The following is a 25,256-nucleotide window of genomic DNA, read 5'->3' on the forward strand; positions in this document are numbered from 1 at the left end:
AGTATAGCGCAGACGAAGCCAGAATTCCGCAAAAAAGAGGACACAGTTGGAAAAGAACTCGCCTTTAGTTTGGCAGCTATTTCCCTAACTACTGCAAATATGGATATGAAACTTATATGAATGGATAGGGGAACATGTGGCCTTTCAGATGACACCAAGATTGCCAGATTTAGATAATTCTCAGACCTTTTATGCTCGATTATATGAAGCTTATTCTGCGTGGGATAAGGACTAGTGTAGCGCAGACGAAGCCAGAATTCCGCAAAAAAAAGGAGGCAGTTGGAAAAGAACTCGCACTTCCTTTTGCAGCCATTTACCAACTATTGCAAATATGGATATGAAACTTATATGAATGGATAGGGGAACATGTGGCCTTTCAGATGACACCAAGATTGCCAGATTTAGATAATTCTCAGACCTTTTATGCTCGATTATATGGAGCAGTCTCTGCGTGGGATAAGGACCAGTATAGTGCAGACGAAGCCAGAATTCCGCAACAAAAAGGAGGCAGTTGGAAAAGAACTCGCCTTTAGTTTGGCAGCTATTTCCCTAACTACTGCAAATATGGATATGAAACTCATATGAATGGACAGGGAAACATGTGGCCTTTCAGATGGCACAAAGATTGCCAGAATTAGATACTTCTCAGACCTTTTAGGCTCGATTATGTCAAGCATTCTCTGCGCAGGATAAGGACCAGTATAGTGCAGTGGGAAGCCAGAATTCCGCCAAAAAAGGAGGCAGTTGGAAAAGAAATCGCACTTCCTTTGGCAGTTATTTCCCTAACTACTGCAAATATGGATATGAAATTTATATGAATGGATAGAAGAACATATGGCCTTTTCGATGACACCGAGAGTGCCAGATTTAGATAATTCTCAGACCTTTTATGCTCGATTATATGAAGCATTCTCTGGGCAGGATAAGGACCGGTATAGCGCAGACGAAAGCAGAATTCCGCAAAAATATCAGGCAGTTTGACACAAACTTGCATTTCGTTTAGCAGATATTTCCCTAACTACTGCAAAAATGGACATGAAACTTATATCAATGGATAGAGGAACATGTGGCCTTTCAGATGACATCAAGAATTCAAGATGTAGGTAATTTGAAGATATTTAATGCTGGGAAATATGAAGCATTCTCTGGGCGAGAACAGCACCCGGCGCAGCGCAAAGTCTGAATTTCGCAAAAATATAAAGCAGTCAGAAATAACTCGCACTTCCTTTTGCAGATATATCCCTAACTACTGTAAATCCTGATATAAAACTTATATTAATCTATAGAGGAAGATGTGCCCTTTGAGGTGACACAAAGATTGCCAGATTTTGGTGATTAAAAGGCCTTTTATGCTCGAATACATGAAGCAATGTCTGTGCGATTACAGGACCCGGTACACATTTGATGCAGCATTTGATGCAGCAAATGGGCCAGAGGGAAATATGTGCAACTTTGTTTTCAAGCTAGGGCTATAAAAGGACTCCATATCTGTATAACTAAATCGCGAAATTTTCTAATACCCCCACAATTTGTGTCTTGGACTACTGAGGAACTGATTTCTTGAAAACTTTAGATTTGTGGAGCTTCAGTTATGTTTGAATTCATAGTGGAATACATCGTATTGCAGCAAATGAGAAAGGGAGGAATATGTACGATTTTTTTAAAGTTAAGGGTAGGGCTAAAAAAGACTCCATATCTGTCTAACTAAATCACCATATTTCAAAATACTTGTGCGATTTAAGTTTTAGATATTTAGATATTTTGGGAGCTGCAGTTATGTTGCACTTCCTTTTGCAGATATATCCCTAACTACTGTAAATCCTGATATAAAACTTATATTAATCTATAGAGGAAGATGTGCCCTTTGAGGTGACACAAAGATTGCCAGATTTTGGTGATTAAAAGGCCTTTTATGCTCGAATACATGAAGCAATGTCTGTGCGATTACAGGACCCGGTACACCGCAAAGTCAGACTTACGCAAAAATATAAGGGTAATGTATATAACAACCCATGTACAGGGTATCTATATTGCCTTGCAAATGAACAGGAGTCCCTATAATGACAGTAATCTACGGAGTGATGCATTTATTTAGAATAACATTCTAACACACTGGAGTCCCTGTAGTGAGGGAAATCTATGGAGTCACCATGTTGACAGTAAACTATGGAGTGATGCAATTATCTTCATTCTCATCTTTAAAAATTTAGGACCCCATAATGACAGTATTCTTTGTCGTGATGCAGGTATCTTTATGAACATCCTGATAAATTTGGGACCCATATGACGTTAATTTTCGGAGTAATGTATGTATCTATACTTCCTCGCTGTAAACTGGAGTCCATATAATAATGGTTATCTATGGAGTGATGCAGGTATCTTCATTCTCATCTTTATAAATTTGGACCCCATATAATGACGGTAATCTACGGAGCAATGTTTGTATCTATACTCCCTTGCTTATAGACTGGAGTCCCTATAATGACGGTAATCTGTGGAGTCCCCATTTTGATGGTAACATATGGAGTGATGTATGTGGATCTCGTTTACATGACTATAGTACACTGGAGTCCGTATAATGACGGCAATCTGTGGAGTCCCCATATTGACGGTAATATATGGAGTGATGTATGTATCTACATTTACATTTACACTGGAGTCCGTATAATGACGGTAATCTGTGGAATTTCCATATTGACGGTAATATATGGAGTGATGTATATGGATCTACTTTTACATGACTATAGTACACTGGAGTCCGTATAATGACGGCAATCTGTGGAGTCCCCATATTGACGGTAATATATGGAGTGATGTATGTATTCTACCTTCTCATGGTGATACAATGATGTCCCCACATTGACGGTAATCTATCGAGTGATGTTTGTATCTACTCTCTCATGCTGATACTCTGTTGTCCCCATAATGACGGTAATGTATGGAGTAATATATGTATCTACACGGTGTCCCAGAAAAAAACTTCACCCTGAGGAAAGGGGTTAATATGCCCATACCATGAGATATTATTATAATGTAAAAGGATCTCCGAATAGTAGAAGCAGTATTCTTTCTATTAAACGATACCTTGGTGGATATCCCTCCTGTCATGCATGACTGAGCACCATAAAGACGGCAAACTATGGAGTCCGTATATTGACGGTGATCTATGGAGTTATGTATGTATCTACATTCTCATGTTGGTACTCTGTTGTACCCATATTGACGGTAGTCTATTGACTGATGCACGTATATTCATTCTCATGAATTTGGGACCCCATACTGAGGGTAATCTGTCTAGTCCCCATATTGACGGTAGTCTATTGACTGATGCACATATAATTTATGGACTAATTTATGTATGTACATTCTCATGCTGATACACTGATGTCCTCATATTGACGGCAATCTATGGAATTATGAAGGTATCTTCATATTGATAGTACGCCTAATCTAATCTAGCTAATACACTAGAGATCATATAATAACGGTAATCTATGCAGTCCAAGTATTGACGATGATCTATGAGTGAGATGTATGTTTATACATTCTCATGCTGCCTTTTGTCCCCATATTGATGGTAATCTGTAGAGTCTTGCAGGTATCTTATTTCTCATCCTTATAAATTTTGGACTCCATAATGTTTAAGTTAAGGGTAGGGCATCAAAAAGACACCGTATCGTTCTAACTCAATCGCACAATTTCTAAGTACCTGCACGATTTGAGTCTTGGACTATTGACGAATTGACTTCTTGGAAAAATTTAAATTTGTTGAGCTTCAGTTATGTTGAAATTCTTAGGGGAATATATCAAAATGCAGCAAATGGGCCAGAGGGAAATATGTGCAACTTTGTTTTCAAGCTAGGGCTATAAAAGGACTCCATATCTGTATAACTAAATCGCGAAATTTTCTAATACCCCCACAATTTGTGTCTTGGACTACTGAGGAACTGATTTCTTGAAAACTTTAGATTTGTGGAGCTTCAGTTATGTTTGAATTCATAGTGGAATACATCGTATTGCAGCAAATGAGAAAGGGAGGAATATGTACGATTTTTTTAAAGTTAAGGGTAGGGCTAAAAAAGACTCCATATCTGTCTAACTAAATCACCATATTTCAAAATACTTGTGCGATTTAAGTTTTAGATATTTAGATATTTTGGGAGCTGCAGTTATGTTGGAATTCTTAGGAAATGTTGCTATGCAGCAATTGAGATATGAAATCGTACATATGAAACATGTACGATTTTCTTTTTAAAGTGAAGGGTAGGACTACAAAAAGACTCAATATCTGTCTAACTAAATCGCCAAATTTCTAAATCCTGCACGATTCTAGTCTTGGACATTTGCGGAATTTCTGTCTTGAAAAATTTCGAATTTTGGAGCTTCAGTTATGTTGGAATTCATTGGGGAAAGCCTCGTAATGCACCAAATGTGGTAGGGTCAAAATAATATGTGCAAATTCCCAAAGTTGAGGGTAGGGCTTCAAAAAAACTCTATAGTAAATAGCTAAACGTCCAAAAACCTGCACAATTTCAGTCTTGGACTATTCAGGAATTGATCTCTTGAATTTTTTTTTTAATTTTCGAGCTTAAGTTATATGTTGCAATTCAGACGAGAAAACATTAGAATAAAGAAAATGTGGTAGGGTCAAATATGTACGAATTTTAAAAGTTAGGATAAGGCGACTTAATAAAAGTCTTACTAAATAGCCAGATTTCTAAATATCAGCACAGTTTGAGTTTCAGAATTAAAGGGTCATATAGCAAATTGACAAAATATCGAAAAACCTAAATCACCAAATTCAGAAATAACTGCAAGATTTGAAACTTGGACTACTTACTATTTTAGATCTTGAAATAGTTAGATGTTAGGAGCTTTAAATATGTGCAATTGAGAAGGATTTCAATGCAGCAAATAAGATGAGTGGAATATGTACGAAGTTGAGGATATAAGGGTAGAGCAGCAAAATGAATAAATACCTAAATAATTAAATGACCTAAAATTAAAAGTCCTAAATAATGGAACAATGGAACAAATTGAACCAAAAGAGGTGAACAACAAAAAACAAGCAGTGGAATGTAAACTTTTTCCTAACTTCATTTCATTTTCCTGAAACTTTAAAAACGTCAACGAATGGAGAACAAGTGCCCTTTCAGTAGCTGTCGAGAACGCCATATTTGGACAATTTTTAAACCTTATACTGAAACATATTGAGCCATTTATGCATGGAAACACGAACGGTAAAGTAAAAAGTAGTGGGACAAAAACTCTTGCCTACCTTTGCTAACATTTCCCTATCTAGAACAGCAGGATAATCAAAATTTCTTCAATAGAGAGTGGAACTTATTCTCTGTCAGGCAGTACTAGAAAAGAGAATTGAACAAAAGTTACAAGCAGGAGGACAAGGTTTGCCTTTTTTGCCAACATTTTCCTAACATGGACATGAAACGTGCTCTTTTACACGGTACTGGGATTGCCAGATTAAGACAATTTTTAGACGTTCTTTGGTCGAACATATGGAGCTGTACTTGCGCGGGATGAGGAATGGTAATGTGAGGACGAATGCAGAAATTCACAAAAAACAGCAACCAGTCTGAGAATAATTCGTCCTCTTTCTCCCATATTTCCCTAAACACATCAAGGATGGATATGAAACGTATCAATTATTAGAACATACGCCCTTTCGGATAGTGGTAGGATTGCTAGATTTGGACAATCTTCACACCTGTTAAGTTCGAATGCATAGAACCATCTTTGTGCGGGAAGAGGACTGCTAAAGTGTGGAGAAAGGGGAAAAGTCACGAATCTGGCAAGCAGTTACAGATCCCTTGTCTTCTTTTTTCGTGTATTTCCCCAATAACTAGAAATATAAAACCTATGTTATCTGATGAAGGAAAGTGTGCCCTTTCATATGTCGCCAAAACTGTTAGCTTTGAAGCACTTTTAGACCTGTAATACCCGGGTATAGGGAGCCATCTTCACTGGGGAAGATCAAGGACCGGCAAAATGTGGCAAAGGGAAATTGAACAAAAGTAGCAAGCATCAGGACCCTAATGCGCAAATATTGAGCCATGTGCGCAGGAAGAGGATCAGTAGAGTGTGCACAAAGGGACAATTGCACAAAAATAACAAGCAGTGAGACATGAACTCTTGCCTTTTTCGATGGGTATTTCCCTGATAATAACAAATTTGGATCTGAAACTTCGACTTATGGACAGAGGAATATGTACTATTTCAGATGCCGCCATGAATGTCACATTTGGACAAATTTCTGCACTTTTATGCTCGAATATAATGGAGCCAAGAAGATGCAATGGTCCAGCCACTGGACGCAAGGGTGGGGGGATGCCCCTGCCACAACTTTGTTCACTAAAAATACTTTGTAGGTGTGTGAGAAAGGGAGTAATGGGTATATCAGCACCAATACCCTAAGAAAACAATACCAAGACATAAAAACAAGGATGTCACGACCGTCACGCTTCTGAAAGTTCTTCTTCCCCAAAATCATGCTGAATAAGCCCGAAACTGTATTCAGTTTGGACCCCCCCCGGCCAAAGCTGGATTTGCTGCTGGGAAGACCAGTAATGTGTGAACAAAGGACAAATCGCAAAAACACAGGAAGCACTAGCTCAGCCAAGAACTCTTGCCTTGTTCAGCATATTATGAATATGGAACTTACGTCAATGGATAGAGGAACATGTGCCCTTTGATTGTCATCATGTCTACCACATGTCAAGCAATCTGAAACTTTTTTGGCTAAAATATTGCAATCACACTGTGCGCTGAAGTGTCTCTGTGAAGTGAGAACAAAGAGCAGTGGGACAACTCTAGCCTTCTTTCGCAGGTATTTCCAAAGCTTCAGCTTAAATATGGACAGGAAAATTATCTCAATGGACAGAGAAATATTTACCGTCTCTGAAGATATCAAGGTCAGCCCATTTTGACCGTTTCAGAATATTTACTGTAAACTCGGCTATGGAGACATGTAGCGGCAGACGCAGACCGACTACCGTGTGTACAAAGCGAAAACGAACGAAATAGGGAGCATTTCTAAGGAAAACTCTGACCCCCCATGTCTGTTCTGTTACAAAATGGCATGAAATTTTCTATTTGGATGATAAACATATAACCTTTCCAAAGACTCCGGGATCAGCCCATCTCTTGACAATTTAATATCGGATATGGAGACAACGTGGCGTGTATTTGACGTGTGTAGCATGCAAAACCAAAACAATATGAAACCTTTTTGCTTAATGTTTCCAAATATAAAAAATAAAATGTTCTCCACGGGATAGTGAAATTTGCATCCTTGTCGAGTCACCCCAAGCTCGCCCATTCGGACCATTTGTCAACCTACTTAACCTCGGAGATAAAAACTCTTCGTCGTAAAGAGACCAAGTAACGTGTGTACAATGAGGGAAACAATTTCATTTATTCGGCATTTTCCAAGATAAAGAATACAGCAACATTAAACAAAAACATATAACACAAAATACACTGAAATCACAAACACAAACTTACAAATGCCCGGAGAGGCACACTTACTCCAATAACTGTCACCCGTAAGACTTCATTTCTGAAGCTCCAGGTTTTACATAAACGTGCACACACATACACAATAAAGTAACAGCACAAGATTCAAGAAATGGCAAATAAATAAATCGAACAGAAAAAATATATACAGTTGGCAAAATAATATAAATATGACATACAAATACATTAAAATAACCAAAAAAAATTAATTACAGAAACAAATCAATCAATTAAACAATAAGTACCCCCAAAACAATAAAAGAAATTTATTGTGTAAAAACCAAAAAAACAGAAAGACACCACGAAATAACAAAATACACTTGAATACCGACAAAAGCAAAACCATTGACACATCTGGCCCACATGGCAAATCCTAGGTATTCAAAAGCCCCCATTTTGTGCTTCCTTGCACCAAACAACACAGTGACCCTCCCACAACTTGCCAGTCCCAACGACCTTATTACAAGGGTACTCCACTGCAAATTCAATCAGTACTCTGTCAAGTTTCATATACTTTCAAATTCAAGTGGGTACTTGGTTAGTTGATCCGGTGTGGAAGGGTTATTTAAACCACTTCAGTTCTCAAACGTTCAGGTACATGTAGTTCATCTCAAGAGCATGTAATTGGCAAAATGATGAAGTTTTTGAATTCGTGCCCTAAGGTTTGTCCAGCCTGATCGTTTCAATATACCACCTGTTCACTAAGACTATCTCACGGTCAAAAGCTCTATGAAGACCTCTAACAACAAATGTAAGCAAAAGATGGATGCTTTTAGATTCACGTAAAGACAAATTCAATGTACATATGCAACCAATTCGTGTAATCCATTTTAAATCTTCTTCACTAGAGAATTATCCTGGTTGCTCAACATTGAATTTTATTCTAATTTGTCAATATATAAGGTTTCTGTTGTGTAGGTACCAGATAGGCTACTTGTATTCCAGAATAGTCAACACTAGAAACTTGCAAGATGAAAGCAGACATAATAAGTCTGTTTGATTTGGTAGTGACATAACAAGGTTTTCCCAAGAAATTTTGTACTCATCAGCTTCAAACTGCATGTTAACTAAGGTACAATTCAGGTCCACTATTTTCTTTGACCATCCTAGTATAAGCAAAACTTTGGTTTCCTTAGTAATGTATTGAGATGCATTTTATTAGCATGACAACATCTTTTGAAGCCATGAATATCTTGAAGGTCACCAGACTGACATTATACTGGCCTATACACAAGAGCATTGTTACCAAATAAAGTGCCAGCTGACACGATGTGATAAGGAAAGTCGTTGGTATACATAAGAACTGGATTGGGCTCAAGACACTTCCTTGAGGTACACCAGATGGTACAGAAAAACCATGCGAAGTAAACAACCTTTCAACAAAACCTTTTGCTGCCACCACAAGACAAACGGTCACTGCAACATTTGTCTCGTTATGATTCAGATTTTTATCCCTGATCCGATCTACTGCTTATATTTACTTGTATTTGTGCTTTTGTTGTTTTTACATAATTTTTGTTTAATTTTGCTTTGTTTGTTCTTGTGGTGGTCAAATAAATAAGAATAATTGAAGAGATGGTACCCATCATAATTAACCAAGGTAAACCTTTCGACCATTTGAAGACTATCGTCATACACAGGTCAAACTAACTACTAAAACAGATTGACTAACAAAAGTACAAGAGGGAGAAGATTACTAGCAAACATAATGACTGACCCAAGCTTTCGCCTTCATTTGTGTATAGTTCTCTTAAATGTGGGAATATCAGAATGAAACATTCTTCAGTGGATATGTTCAACAAAATGACAACAAGATCAGTTGATTTTCACTAACCCTACAGTCACAGACAAAAGCTTAGTTTGGATTAGGCCTTATATAGAGCCAACTTTGCTGCAAAACCATCCAATTACAAAACCAACTTACAAATGGGAAACCAGGAAGCAGAACTCCCCTAAGTATTCACCTTCATTAAATAAGACTTGACGCTTTACATGGTGGAGACTAAAAACAGGGCTTGTGGTTACATCATGTGGATAGATCTCCCTTGGAAGAGGTATGGTTCTGATAAGAACTGTAGAGTGTGTGCTTGACGTTTCATCCAGCATGCTCTCGTCATCCTCCAGAGTGGAGCCTAATAAGCCATGCTCCAGATTTTACAGAACAATTGTACATGTATACAAAATTATGTACAAATATCGTTTCAAAATCTGGAACATGCCTTTCATTGTTAGGCTCAAATCAGAACATGATATAAAGTGCTTACCGAGTGAGTTGTGTCGTCAGTAATGCCAGTTGCCAGTGATGCGTTAAACTCCAGAAAACTGTCTCCAAGGGACTTGGTCTTGTCTCTTCATCAACGCTACAGCTAATAAAACCACAGAGTCAAGTCAACAAAGATCAGGGACAAATAGCATACAAGTAGACATCACTGCGATGTCTTTATAGTCTTTAACTCTCATTTTCGTATTGACTTTTGTTTCAACTCTCTTCAATTGTTGGTTGATCAGCAAACACAACTCCTGAAAAGTCATAATTCTAAAGCTTCGAAGCAGCCATTTTAAACCGACACCCCTTCTACTTTCTTGGGCTCTTTCAACAGCCCCAGAAAGAAGAAAATTTAGACAGTCCAAAATCGTCTGATTCAATAGGATTTTGCATACACCAAAGGGGGTTGAGCCAAACACTCTCTGATAGTTCAAGTTTTACCTGCCATCCAAAATTTATCAATGGTATTAAATTATGGCTCCCCATACACAGGTATGTCACCCAGCTTTACGCAAAAATTAAATTAATCCATAGAGAAGGACCTCCGTCCCTGTCAACTTTTGGAAAAGTGAAAAGACCTGTAACAAAATGACGTCATGCTTAGTTTCCTAAAGCAGTGAGGTGGGAAGCAATAACTGTCCAAGTAAAAAAATAATAGCTTGACATCATTATGTTTTGGGTCCATATATGAAATATATATGAGTCCACAGGGGACTGAATCAGTGAATTATACTATGAAATATATATGAGTCCACAGGGGACTGAATCAGTGAATTATACCTTTGGAATAACCAACAACATTGGACCCACGTACCTTTTACACAGCAGGCAGCAGCAAAAGATCACAGTCCGATCACCTCATCAACGAGCACAGGAACCCCATCATCAAGAAGTTGGATGTACCATGAACAGCGGCTCACTCAGCGGCTTGTGCTCTGACTGAGATGGACACACACAACAGTCATTAAAAACATGCAGAAGGAAGAAATGACAATACAACATGAGTGCATTAGCTTGGATTAACTGATTCTCAGAGGGCAGTGGAGAATGAGAAAGATGGAGAAAAGTAAGTTATAAGTGCTTCCCTAAATGACCTTCTTCCAGGCATGTGGAACACCAAAGAATTATTGTCAAGATGGCTTACATCATACTTCCCAGCCAATGTTGAATCCTTGGTGTGTATGATAGAAGCCTGTCTTGTGTTAAGGATATCATGAAAGAAACTCTGGCCGCACACGTTATTTATTCTGCATGCTGCCTCCATAGGCATGGAGAGCCTCAATCTGGCAGATTGTACAATCGTGTCATAATCAGCTTCTGAAACATTGTCCAATCGTACAGTATAAGATCCGACACAGCATGCACAGAATGACCAAGCAACATACATGGAAATCACTAAACCGATTTTGTAAAGATCAAGATCGAGATTCTGCATGCCTGGGGCGGCAGCGTGCAAAGAGCGAATTGTACCAACTGTGGGCTAGCATGCCATACTGTAACAACCTGATGCATTGCACCTTTCATGTATTTGACACAGAAAGATGGCTTCAGTGAGTAAAAAGTTGGCTGATAAAATAAAACAAGTCCAGATTTTTTTAAACAACCCTTGTGGAATGTGTACAGTCATCCTTGTATGTAATTTGGATCCAGGAATGAGGACATTTCATTTCAGTACACTCCCCCTTCACAACAAGCAGCCTGTAGATGCAGCTTCTGTCTTATTTCTGTTCACTTTGGCACAAATTGTCCAACCATACCAAATAATTCCATCCATTTTTTGTAGTTTAATTTAACCCAACCTTAAAGGCCGGAAATTCTCATTAGTTGAAAACTTAAAGACAAAACCCAAGATCAAGATCTACAGGACAACCAGGCATTTCATTATTACCATAACCATGGACTAATATCAGAATATGATGTAGACTGTTTCCATACCTGTTGAGTAGTGTCACCAGTGATAAGATATCTCTGATTTGTTACACAGAGAACGGCCTCCAGGGACTAGCTTGCTCTTGTCTCTCTGTCAAACAACTGAAACTAGGGAAACTAAACCATGTTTGAATTGCAATCTGTATTACTGCACACATGTGGAGGCCACAATTTCAAAATATATAGGTGCACTTTACAACAGTAGTTGAAACATCATTGAAAGCAGTGTCAAATCAACAAAGATCAGGGCCAAATAATATACAAGCCCACATCACTGGAGTTTCTCATATAAATCTTATTATCCTCTTAGTTGTCATTTTTCCATTTCTTTTCAATTGTTGCTTGATTAGCTAGTATATTTTAATATTCAAAACACCTTTTCCTCAAGCCTGTAAGTAATGATTTAACATATTACATCCCTCAACCTGTTTTCAGTTCTTAAGACTGCAAAACAAGGAGTGTTGATCTGGGGTTATATTTAAACAATCCCACCTGTTTTTTCAGCCAAGCAATCTCTTCAATCTGCCTTGAGTAGAAGCACAACTTAATTGGTTGAAAAGAGCCGTGTTGGTTGGGAGTATTCATTTTGTTGGTAGCGATGGGGCTACTACCATATCCTCGTCGTTCATGAACCAGTGATGCACAGTTAGTACCAAAGGAGCCTCTGATGCCAAGGAAATAGTGTTCTCTCTCAGTCCAACTAAAGGCCAATACAGGAGATCACAGTCTGTGCAGAAAACATTCCCAAATTATAAACAGTATTAACCGTAACCTCCAAGGGTGCATGTGAAATCATAATAAAATCAGAGGATTTGGGGGACCATTTTAACTTTAATAGCTCCCCATATACATGTCACCCGGTATTTGGGCAAAATAATTATATTCACCAAGCATGATCCTTAAATAGACATAATGCTACAGTAAGAGATCACAGTACAATCACCTTAACAACAGTGGCCATCATCGAGAAATGACAAGAAGCTGGTCGTCCTGTAAGCAACGACTCATCAGCGGCTTGTGCTCTGGCTGAAATGAATGCACATAACAGTCATTAAAACTTGCAAAATAAAAAAAGGCAAGAAAATATGAGTGGAGGAGCCTGTTTGCCTATTCTCAGAGGGCTTTGAAGGATCGGAAAGATGGAGAGAGCTGATTGAGAATTTGTAATTCACGTATGTGCACCCAGCACTGCCGGTGTATCAATGTAGTTATACTTGGCATTTTATGGGGTGGTGCATTACAGGGGTAGCCATAATCCAGTCCCACCTCCTGCGACACGACTTCAAATTTTTATCAAAAGAGGCAGCAGTGGAGAGCCGTAGCCAATGTTCAATACTTGTGCATGCCCTATTCTCACATGGAGATGCCGCACCGTGTGTTGCCAATATAGAGTGCAACATAAACCGTTGAAAACATTTCATGTAGGAGTTTTACTGAAGATAAACACATACCCTACACATATATTTGCAATGGATGTTTGTAATGACACACATGTTAAAGCCAAAAATGCAAATGTTTTTTAAAATAGATATTGAGCCTCTTCATACAACAGTGTCATTAGAAGTGAGGATCATTCCATGACATAAATGAACTGAATTCTACAATATTCAAACATCAATTGAACTTTCGTTTAAGCAATGTGTTGCTGTGACAGAATAAAATCACAGTGCACTTGATTTTTAAGTTCTTGAATCTGGCTTTAATAACTTTTGAAAGCTAATGACCATCAGGATGACGTTTAGTTCAACGCTGGCTTCATATTTATGTGTTTCACATTCTTGTGAAAACCCCTATTGCAAGAATATCATGATTTGTTTTGCACAATGACGAGAATAAACAAATTTTCACTGCTTGAAAAAAACTACTGTATAGTTGACTACATAAGATCATTCACTCACAAAACAATCCAGCAAATGTCTCATTTCCATCACAAAAGCTAACTGGCATTCCAGTCTACAACCCTGAACAATAAGTAAAACTAAGTTGAGGAAGGAAACATACATGTACATGATAAGTGCTGCCACAAGAACCTTCATATCTGAATGAGAATGACTGAGAGAGAGGGGGAGAGACAACGGAATAACAGACAGATGAATAACAGATAGACTGACAAACATACCGACAGCACATAGACAGATGAACAAAACAAAGAGGACAGTTATCTTGGAAACTAGACCTCTACCCATTGTATTTTCAGTACAGAAAGATTTAACGGTAAATAACCAAAATCATTTTGGCATAGAAGAATCTTTGAAAATAATCAAGTTGTATTCAGAAATGATTAGCACAACCTCCAATTTTAAGACTTTCATCATGCAATCAGTAAAGATCTCCATGCATGGCTCCATGCAACACAGACTTAAAGTATGAGGCCTACTTTCTACCCAATTTTTACCAGGTTCAGTGAAATATGTAGAAATTACAGATTGTATAATGTATTTCTATAATTCTGAACCTCAGTGGATAGGTCTAGTTAGTTTTAAAGACTTTGGCTTCCTGACAAATTCTCCTGGGTGTAAAGTAATGTTTTCTCTTCATTTACCGCATCAAATCATACTATCCTCCATTTTGTTTAGACTACTCATTGACTATCAAATTAGTAACTTCGGCCCTACATACAGGCTGGAGATTTTCATTGGTTGAAAAATTTGTTGGACAAAAGTCATGTTTCAGATTTACAACACAACTGTACACAGGCCCCTATTACTCCCTAGGCCTATTTTTTTCATTTTATTAACATTTACTGTTGGGCTGTTATCAGAAGTAGGCTAGGCCTACAGTGCTTGTATAGCTTGAGCTGTTTCCAGACCTGCTGAGTACAATTAAGTGTCAAAATACATCCCAGATGTGCAACAATCTCACAGGAGTGTTCCTCGTCTCTCCATTACTGCTTCAAGTTAAGAAACCAAAGAACCCCGTTAAAATCCCAGCCTGCATGCCTGACAGTCACTGTGGGGCCGCCATGTTTAAATACAGGGTGCACTAGTTACCACAGCAAAAGCAGTGTAAAATCAACAAAGCCAAGCCCAAACTTGTGGAGTTTGTGATACGGAAATCTCGTTATCGTCTTTGCCGTCATTTCTCCATTTATTTTCAATTGTTGGATGGTAAGCCAGTGGTATTTCTCACCTTTAAACTCACCTCCTGTGAAGTCACATTTGAACAAACCCGCCAACTTGGCCACACATGCGTTCTTGTGCGTAGGCATTGTAATGCTAATGCTCGCGCGCGCCACCATGGAAAACTGGTCGTCGATCAACTTGCGCACATATTGAGCAGGGTACCAGGCAGGGGATAAAGCAGCGCTGGTGATTGGCGCGCTTGAAATAGGCCCTCTCAGTGTGCACAAGCACGACGAAGATCTGAAGATAATGCAATTATTATTTTTTTTCGTAATGTAAATCAAAAGAATGACCACTATTGCAAAGAGAGAAAAAAAGCATCTCCCCAAACTGTATGCGAGTCAATTTGCATCAATCTTAAAAACCATGTATTTCCTACCCCCAAAGCCTGGACAAACGCGACCGTCTGAGGCTTGGGCTTCCAGAGCTACGGCTGGTCTATTGTCTACGCGTCTCCACGCATTTCCAATGGAGCGAAGACCTATACCGAGCTCTTGACAAGAGATTCGGATGCAGCCGTAGTTTACACCTTGAGTGCAACACACACCATGACGTCAAACTACAGTCAGTCGTAGAAAAGATGCTATACGAGACGTTATCTACCAAAAAATCAAAGTCACGTCCAAAATTCTGGGGATTCTAGCTAATTATACCTTTTTCAGGTTGCAATATAATGCCCCCTGAAGCGAAACCGATACTGGAATTCGATGTATTTTGTCGGCTTTCTTGACACGGACTGCATGCATATGAGCAAACGATGGGCAACATAGAGTGGTACTTATTATTATATTATTTCGTGGGAACGAGATGATTTTGAGGGAACGAAATGATAATTCAAGGGAACGGAATTAAAAAAATCTTAATTGTGCCTGTTCCGTTAGGGGCTCCTTAGGCACTCGTAGAGAGGGACATCGAATGCAACTGTGCGTTTTTGCAAGTTGGGTCACACTCACTGTCCGACAGTAAATGCCCCCCCCCCAAAGAAAAAATTCAAAATACATGTACATACAATGTAGGGCGGAAATAATGCCGCCCAGCGCTCCGAAGGAACGGGTTAGCCAAATATTGTTTTTCTGATTTTTTTTTTCTTTTTCAACTCAATTCCTTTCACCAGTCGACTTTGGCAGTTTACTAAATCTGATCGACTTAAAACTTGGCAGACCTTTGGACCATCATCCAAGGACGGTCCTAGAAAAAATTCACAGTGATAACCTAAGTAGTTTATTTACTATTGATGTTTCTATTAATTAATTTTTCCACATAGACTTTGTACACAGATCGCACGCAGTTTTCGGACTGTCCTATATCAGGCTATGAGGGCGCTATTGCAGAATTACGGTTACACCTGCTTGGGCTTTCCATTTTCAACAAACTGTCCTATATTTAACCATGGATGGCGTTGTTGCGCAACATAGGGTTTGTACACACTTTGTCCAGCATAATGCGTGAGCAGTCCTCAACTTTGACCGAGAATTACTACCAGAACGAAAAAGAAATCAGACTAAAGTTGATGACATCATGATGACTTCATCACCTTATTTTATATTCATTTTTGAACATTAAATTTTTCCCCATAAATTTTTGTACACGTTTTTCTACTTAACACAAGTGAACAAGTAGTCTTTAACTTCGGCGCAAAATTACTATAAGAACGAAGGAGAAATCGGGTACTTTACGCTGTGTTATTTGATTTGAAATATGCATAAGAGTCCGAATATGAAGTAACATTTCAGTTGAAGTGCAAATCACGTGACATGAACTTAAAGGAGCAGTGTTTCCGCAAATGAGTTTTTTGCCTTAGACTTTGTACACGTTTTCAAGGCACAAATTTAAAACCTTTCCGATGTTTGATGGTTATCAAAGTGACAGCCAACAAAGACCGTGATACAAAAGTTATTGTAAGTAAAGGACGTCATGATGACGTTATCATGTCATTTATTCGTGATTTTTCAATATTTAGTTTAGCCCTTTGACTTTGTACACGTTTTCAAGCAAGCATTTGGGTTAGTTTGAGAGCTTTGATCAACTTCAAAGTTACAGCCATGAAAGACCTTGATGAAAAAATACGTCGAAATTTATTACGTCGTGATGACGTCATCATGTGATTTATTATTATTTTTAAATATTTATTTCAGCCCATTGACTTAGTACACGTATTCGAGGCACTAATTTCGTACCTAAGTAATCATTGATCACCGTCAAACTTACAGCAAGCACTAACTATACAACGAAGATAATTTTAAAATATTTATGTCATGATGACGTCATCACGGGATTTGTTATTAAATTGTGAATACTTAAATATTCCTTTAAATGTATAAAAACCCATATAAAATCAACCGTGGCCTCCCGCAACATTCTGTTTGCAGCAAGTGCCAGGATAAAAAGTGGTCTTGATTTTGTCTCGTGTAGGTTAATTGACATAACCATTCCTTCCGGTTTAAACCAGAAGTAAGCTTATTGTTTGAAAGTGGTAAAAGCTGTAAAGTTTTTTTCAACATAAGGCGTCTGTCGGTGTTAATGCTGGGTTGAAACCTTGCTTATATCTTGGAGAGGAAGTGCTTTGAGCAAATATTGAGCTCAGTTAATGATAACGTCATAAATAATTGCTTTTTTTTCGTAACGGACAGTATCGGCGTTATCAACACGTCAGATGTTGTTAATTCTGCCTGGATTCTATTTTTGCGTTGATTAAAAAGGCTCGTGACACCCGATGATCTGCGTGGGGACGTATTAAGTCCTGAACCCCAAACAGGACGGGTGATGAAGTCAGTGACAACATCAGACCCTTAACTTGCAGATTCAGCGTGGCGACAGTTGCCAAAGAATTGGCAGAGTAGTTTTAAAGTGTATATCATACAGTTCAACTTCTAGTCACAGTTATCGAAAGTGAAATTCATTTTTGCGTCAACATGTTCAGGATAGGGCAACAGATGTCATCTCTAGTGGTCCTGCGATCTTTGTTCTTATATTTTGTACACAGAAAATGTGAAATGTGCAATCGATTACTCTTATGTTAGATATTATCAAAGATTTTTGGGTTTTTAGTGTGCAATGCATATTTATGATTATGCAAATAACACGGGGTTCGCAGACCAATGTCAGTGGAGAATACACTCTTTGAGGCCCATATATCTTCTAAAGTACATGTCTGATTGGGTTCATATTTTGCAGACACCTTGAATAGAGAGTGCTTAAGAGGAAAATTGCCTGATGTGATGATGACGTCATGAGCAGACAAGTCACGTGACATTAAATTAAACTCTTGAAGGCCCTATATCTCCAGATGTACCAGACTAATCGGGTTCAAATCTTGCAGATATCTTGAGAAGGGGGTGCGTCAGAGGAATATTGACCTCATGTGCTGATGTCGTCACCAGGAGACAAGTCACGTGACATTAAAGGGGAACTTTTCAAACCACTACACCTCGAAAAGTACATGTCCGATGCGGTTGAAACTTTGTGTGTGGCTTGAAAGGGAAGGGTTTTAGACGAAGCCAGAATTTTGCAAAAATAAGAGGCAGTTGGACAAAAACTACGACTTCCTTTTGCAGATATATCCCTAACTACTGCAAATATGGATGTGAAACTTATATGAATAGATAGGAGAACATATGCCTTTTCAGATGACACCAAGATTGCCAGATTTATATAATTTCAAGACCTTTTATGCTCAAATATATGAAGCATTCTCTGCGCGGGATAAGAGCTGGTACAGCACAAACGAAGCCAGAATTCCCCCATAAATGGGAAACAGTTGGAAAAGAACTTGCACTTCCTTTGGCAGCTATTTCCCTAACTACTGCAAATATGGAAATGGAAACATATATGAATGGAAAGAGGAACATGTGGCCTTTCCAATGACACCAAGGTTGCAATGTTTGGATAATTCGTAGACATTTTATGCTCGAATACATAAAGCATTTACTGAGGAGTACAGGACCCGGTACAGCGCAAAGTCAGAATTACTCAAAAATATCAAGCAGTCAGACAAGAACTTGCACTTCCTTTTGAAGATATTTCCCTAACTAATGCAAATATGAAAATCAAACTTATATGAATGGACAGACGAACATGTTGCCTTTCAGATGACGCCAAGATTGGAAGATTTAGATAATTCTGAAACTTTTTATGCTCAAATATATGAAGCATTCACTGCGCGGGATAAGGACTGGTATAGGGCAGACGAAGCCAGAATTCCGCAAAAATATCAGGCAGTTGGACAAAAACTTGCATTTCCTTTGGCAGATATTTCCCTAACTACTGCAGATATGGATATCGAACTGATATGAATAGATAGGGGATATGAAACTTATATGAATGGATAAAAGAACTTGTGGCCTTTCAGATGACAGCAAGATTGGAAGATTTCGATAATTCTTACACCCTTTAGGCTCGATTATATGAAGCATTCTCTGCGCGGGATAAGAACCGGTGTATCGCAGACGAAGCCAGAATTTCGCAAAGATAGGAGGCAGTTGTACAAGAACTTGCACTTCCTTTTGTAGATATTTCCCTAACTACTGCGAATATGGAAACGACACTTTCATGAATGGATAAAGCCACATGTGGCCTTTCAGATGACACCAAGAGTGCAATATTTTGATAATTCTCACACCTTTTATGCTCGACTACATGAAGCATTCACTTTGCGAGTACAGGACCCGGTATAACGCAAAATCAGATTTACGAAAAATATCAAGCCGTCCGACAAGAGCTGGCACTTCCTTTCCAAGATATTTCCCCAACTACTGCAAATATGGAAATCAAATTTATGTCAATGGATAGAGCAACATGTGGCCATTCAGACGACACAAAGATTGCAAGATTTAGATACTTCTCACCCCTTTTATGCTCGATTATATGAAGCATTCTCTACGCGGGATACGGACCAGTATAGTGTAGACGAAACCAAAATTCCGAAAAAAAAGGAGGCAGTTGGAAAAGAACTCGCACTCTCTTTAGCAGCTTTTTCCCTAACTACTGCAAATATGGATAAGAAACTTATACGATTGCATAGAAGAACAAATGGCCTTTCAGATGACACCACGATTGCCAGATGTAGATAATTCTCAGACCTTTTATGCTCGATTATATGAAGCATTCTCTGCGCCGGATAAGGACAGGTATGGTGCAGACGAAGCCAGAATTCCACAAAAATATCAGGCAATTGGACACGAACTTGCATTTCCTTTGGAAGACATTTCCCTAGCTACTGCAAATATGGCTATGAAACCTATATGAATGGATAGGGAAAACATGTAACCTTTCAGATCACACCAAGATTGCCAGATTTAGATAATTCTCAGACCTTTTATGCTCGATTATCTGAAGCAGTCTCTCCGTGGGATGAGGACCGGTATAGCGCAGACGAAACCAGAATTCCGCAAAAAAGGAGGCAGTTGGAAAAGAACTCGCACTTCCTTTGGCAGCAATTTGCCAACTACTGCAAATATGGATAGGAATTTAATATGAATGTATAGAAGAACATATGGCCTTTCAGATGACACAAAGATTGCCAGATGTAGATAATTCTCAGACCTTTTATGCTCGATTATATGAAGCATTCTCTGCGCCGGATAAGGACCGGTATGGTGCAGACGAAGCCAGTATTCCACAAAAATATCAGGAAATTGGCGCAGACAAAGCAAGGAATCCGCAAAAATATCAGGCAATTGGATACGAACTTGCATTTCCTTTGGAAGATATTTCCCTAACTACTGCAAATATGGATATGAAACTTATATGAATGGGCAGGGAATTATGTGGCCTTTCAGATGACACCAAGATTGCCAGATTTACATAATTCTCAGACCTTTTATGCTCGATTATATGAAGCATTCTCTGCGCGGGATGAGGACCGGTATAGCGTAGACGAAGCCAGAATTCGGCAAAGATATCAATCATTTAGACAAGAACTTGCACTTCCTTTGGCAGCTATTTCCCTAACTACTGCAAATATGGAAATGGAAACATATATGAATGGAAAGAGGAACATGTGGCCTTTCCAATGACACCAAGGTTGCAATGTTTGGATAATTCGTAGACATTTTATGCTCGAATACATAAAGCATTTACTGAGGAGTACAGGACCCGGTACAGCGCAAAGTCAGAATTACTCAAAAATATCAAGCAGTCAGACAAGAACTTGCACTTCCTTTTGAAGATATTTCCCTAACTAATGCAAATATGAAAATCAAACTTATATGAATGGACAGACGAACATGTTGCCTTTCAGATGACGCCAAGATTGGAAGATTTAGATAATTCTGAAACTTTTTATGCTCAAATATATGAAGCATTCACTGCGCGGGATAAGGACTGGTATAGGGCAGACGAAGCCAGAATTCCGCAAAAATATCAGGCAGTTGGACAAAAACTTGCATTTCCTTTGGCAGATATTTCCCTAACTACTGCAGATATGGATATCGAACTGATATGAATAGATAGGGGATATGAAACTTATATGAATGGATAAAAGAACTTGTGGCCTTTCAGATGACAGCAAGATTGGAAGATTTCGATAATTCTTACACCCTTTAGGCTCGATTATATGAAGCATTCTCTGCGCGGGATAAGAACCGGTGTATCGCAGACGAAGCCAGAATTTCGCAAAGATAGGAGGCAGTTGTACAAGAACTTGCACTTCCTTTTGTAGATATTTCCCTAACTACTGCGAATATGGAAACGACACTTTCATGAATGGATAAAGCCACATGTGGCCTTTCAGATGACACCAAGAGTGCAATATTTTGATAATTCTCACACCTTTTATGCTCGACTACATGAAGCATTCACTTTGCGAGTACAGGACCCGGTATAACGCAAAATCAGATTTACGAAAAATATCAAGCCGTCCGACAAGAGCTGGCACTTCCTTTCCAAGATATTTCCCCAACTACTGCAAATATGGAAATCAAATTTATGTCAATGGATAGAGCAACATGTGGCCATTCAGACGACACAAAGATTGCAAGATTTAGATACTTCTCACCCCTTTTATGCTCGATTATATGAAGCATTCTCTACGCGGGATACGGACCAGTATAGTGTAGACGAAACCAAAATTCCGAAAAAAAAGGAGGCAGTTGGAAAAGAACTCGCACTCTCTTTAGCAGCTTTTTCCCTAACTACTGCAAATATGGATATGAAACTTATATGAATGGATAGAGGAACAAATGGCCTTTCAGATGACACCAAGATTGCCAGATGTAGATAATTCTCAGACCTTTTATGCTCGATTATATGAAGCATTCTCTGCGCCGGATAAGGACAGGTATGGTGCAGACGAAGCCAGAATTCCACAAAAATATCAGGCAATTGGACACGAACTTGCATTTCCTTTGGAAGACATTTCCCTAACTACTGCAAATATGGATATGAAACTTATATGAATGGATAGGGAAACATGTAACCTTTCAGATCACACCAAGATTGCCAGATTTAGATAATTCTCAGACCTTTTATGATCGATTATATGAAGCAGTCTCTCCGTGGGATATGGACCGGTATAGCGCAGACGAAACCAGAATTCCGCAATAAAAAGGAGGCAGTTGGAAAAAAACTCGCACTTCCTTTGGCAGCAATTTGCCAACTACTGCAAATATGGATAGGAATTTAATATGAATGTATAGAAGAACATATGGCCTTTCAGATGACACAAAGATTGCCAGATGTAGATAATTCTCAGACCTTTTATGCTCGATTATATGAAGCATTCTCTGCGCCGGATAAGGACCGGTATGGTGCAGACGAAGCCAGTATTCCACAAAAATATCAGGAAATTGGCGCAGACGAAGCAAGGAATCCGCAAAAATATCAGGCAATTGGATACGAACTTGCATTTCCTTTGGAAGATATTTCCCTAACTACTGGAAATATGGATATGAAACTTATATGAATGGGCAGGAAATTATGTGGCCTTTCAGATGACACCAAGATTGCCAGATTTACATAATTCTCAGACCTTTTATGCTCGATTATATGAAGCATTCTCTGCGCGGGATAAGGACCGGTATAGCGTAGACGAAGCCAGAATTCGGCAAAGATATCAATCATTTAGACAAGAAATTGCACTTCCTTTGGCAGATATTTCCCTAACTACTGCAAATATGGATATGAAACTTATATGAATGGACAGGGAAACATGAGACCTTTCAGATCACACCAACATTGCCAGATTTAGATAATTCTCAGACCTCTTATGCTCGATTATATGAAGCAGTCTCTGCGTGGGATGAGGACCAGTATAGCGCAGACGAAGCCAAAATTCCGCAAAAATATCAGGCAAGTGGACACGAACTTGCATTTTCTTTGGACGACATTTCCCTAACAACTGCGAATATGGATATGAAACTGATATGAATGGACAGGAAAGCATGTGGCCTTTCAGATGACACCACGATTGCCAGATTTAGATAATTCTCAGACCTTTTATACTCGATTATAGGAAGCATTCTCTGCGCGGGATAAGGACCGGTATAGCGTAGACGAAGCCAGAATTCCGCAAAGATATCAATCAGTCAGACAAGAACTTGCACTTCCTTTGGCAGATATTTCCCTAACTACTGCAAATATGGATATGAAACTTATACAAATGGACAGGGAAACATGTGGCCTTTCAGATGACACCAAGATTGCCAGATTTAGATAATTCTCAGACCTTTTATGCTCGATTATAGGAAGCATTCTCTGCGCGGGATAAGGACCGGTATAGCGCAGACGAAGCCAGAATTCCGCAAAAATATCAAACAGTCAGACAAGAACTTGCACTTCCTTTGGCAGATATTTCCCTAACTACTGCAAATATGGATATGAAACTTATATGAATGGACAGGGAAACATGTGCGCTTTCAGATCACACCAACATTGCCAGATTTAGATAATTCTCAGACCTTTTATGCTCGATTATATGAAGCAGTATCTGCGTGGGATAAGGACCAGTATAGCGCAGACGAAGCCAGAATTCCGCAAAAATATCAAACAGTCAGACAAGAACTTGCACTTCCTTTGGCAAATATTTCCCTAACTACTGCAAATATGGATATGAAACTCATATTAATGGACACTGAAACAAGTGGCCTTTCAGATGACACCAAGATTGCCTGATTTCGATACTTTTTTGACCTTTTATGCCGGAATATATGAAGCATTCAATGAGCAGGATAAGGACCGGTAAGGTGCAGCCGAAGCCAGAATTCTGCAAAAAATCAGGAAATCGGACACGAAATTGCATTTCCTTTGCAAGATATTTCCCTGACTACTGCAAATATGGACACGAAACTGATATGAATGGATAGAGAAACATGTCACCTTTCAGATCACACCAACGTTGCCAGCTTTAAATAATTCTCAGCCCTTTTGTGCTCGATTATATGAAGCATTCTCTGCGTGGGATAACGACAGGTATATTGCAGACGAAGCCAAAATTCCGCAAAAAAAAAAGAGGCAGTTGGAAAAGAACTCGAACTTAGTTTGGCAGTTATTTCCCTAACTACTGCAAATATGGATATGAAACTTATATGGATGGGCAGGGAATTATGTGCCTTTAAGATGACACCAAGATTGCCAGATTTAGATAATTCTCAGACCTTTTATGCTCGATTATATGAAGCATTCTCTGCGCCGGATAAGGACCGGTATGGTGCAGACGAAGCCAGAATTCCACAAAAATATCAGGAAAATGGACACGAACTTGCATTTCCTTTGGAAGATATCTCCCTAACTACTGCAAATATGGATATGAAACTTATATGAATGGGCAGGGAATTATGTTGCCTTTCAGATAACAACACGATTGCCAGATGTAGATAATTCTCAGACCTTTTATGCTCGATTATATGAAGCATTCTCTGCGCCGGATAAGGACCGGTATAGCGCTGACGAAGCCAGAATTCCGTAAAAATATCAAACAGTCAGACAAGAACTTGCATTTCCTTTGGCAGCTATTTCCCTAACTACTGCAAATAAGGATATGAAACTTACACAGATAGATAGGGGAACATGTGGCCTTTCAGATGACAGCAAGATTGGAAGATTTAGATAATTCTCAGACCTTTTATGCTCAAATATATGAAACAATCCTTGCACAGGATAAGGACCGGTATAGCGTAGACGAAGCCAGAATTCCGCAAAAATATCAGGCAAGTGGACACGAATTTGCATTTCCTTTGGCAGATATTTCCCTAACTACTGCAAATATGGATATGAAACTTATATGAATGGACAGGGAAACATGTGTGCTTTCAGATCACACCAACATTGCCAGATTTAGATAATTCTCAGACCTTTTATGCTCGATTATATTAAGCAGTGTCTGCGTGGGATATGGACCGTTATAGCGCAGACGAAGCCAGAATTCCGCAAAAAGGAGGCAGTTGGAAAAGAACTCGCACGTCCTTTGGCAG

The 25,256-nt window shown here is 38.9% G+C and overlaps 1 long non-coding RNA gene across 20 annotated transcripts in view; it reads right to left on the reverse strand.

Moving 5' to 3' along the window:
• LOC147797938 (uncharacterized) overlaps positions 1 to 25,256 on the reverse strand; it is a 101,233-nt gene that overhangs the window by 27,037 nt on the left and 48,940 nt on the right. For 16 of the 20 annotated variants that reach the window (XR_015426785.1, XR_015426799.1, XR_015426801.1 and 13 more), the window contains 5 exons: positions 12,672 to 12,754; positions 12,221 to 12,455; positions 11,735 to 11,845; positions 10,614 to 10,738; positions 9,798 to 9,899 (listed from right to left, as the gene is read on the reverse strand). This is a non-coding gene — a long non-coding RNA (uncharacterized LOC147797938). Of the gene's footprint in view, positions 1 to 9,797; positions 9,900 to 10,613; positions 10,739 to 11,734; positions 11,846 to 12,220; positions 12,456 to 12,671; positions 12,755 to 14,857; positions 14,952 to 25,256 lie in introns of those variants that run through there. The other 4 variants (XR_015426783.1, XR_015426782.1, XR_015426790.1 and 1 more) reach the window with 4 other exon arrangements.

Source organism: Acanthaster planci, linkage group LG10 (genome assembly GCF_054643075.1).
Source record: "Acanthaster planci isolate LZ-2023a linkage group LG10, COTS_SCS, whole genome shotgun sequence".
Lineage (NCBI taxonomy): Eukaryota > Metazoa > Echinodermata > Asteroidea > Valvatida > Acanthasteridae > Acanthaster > Acanthaster planci.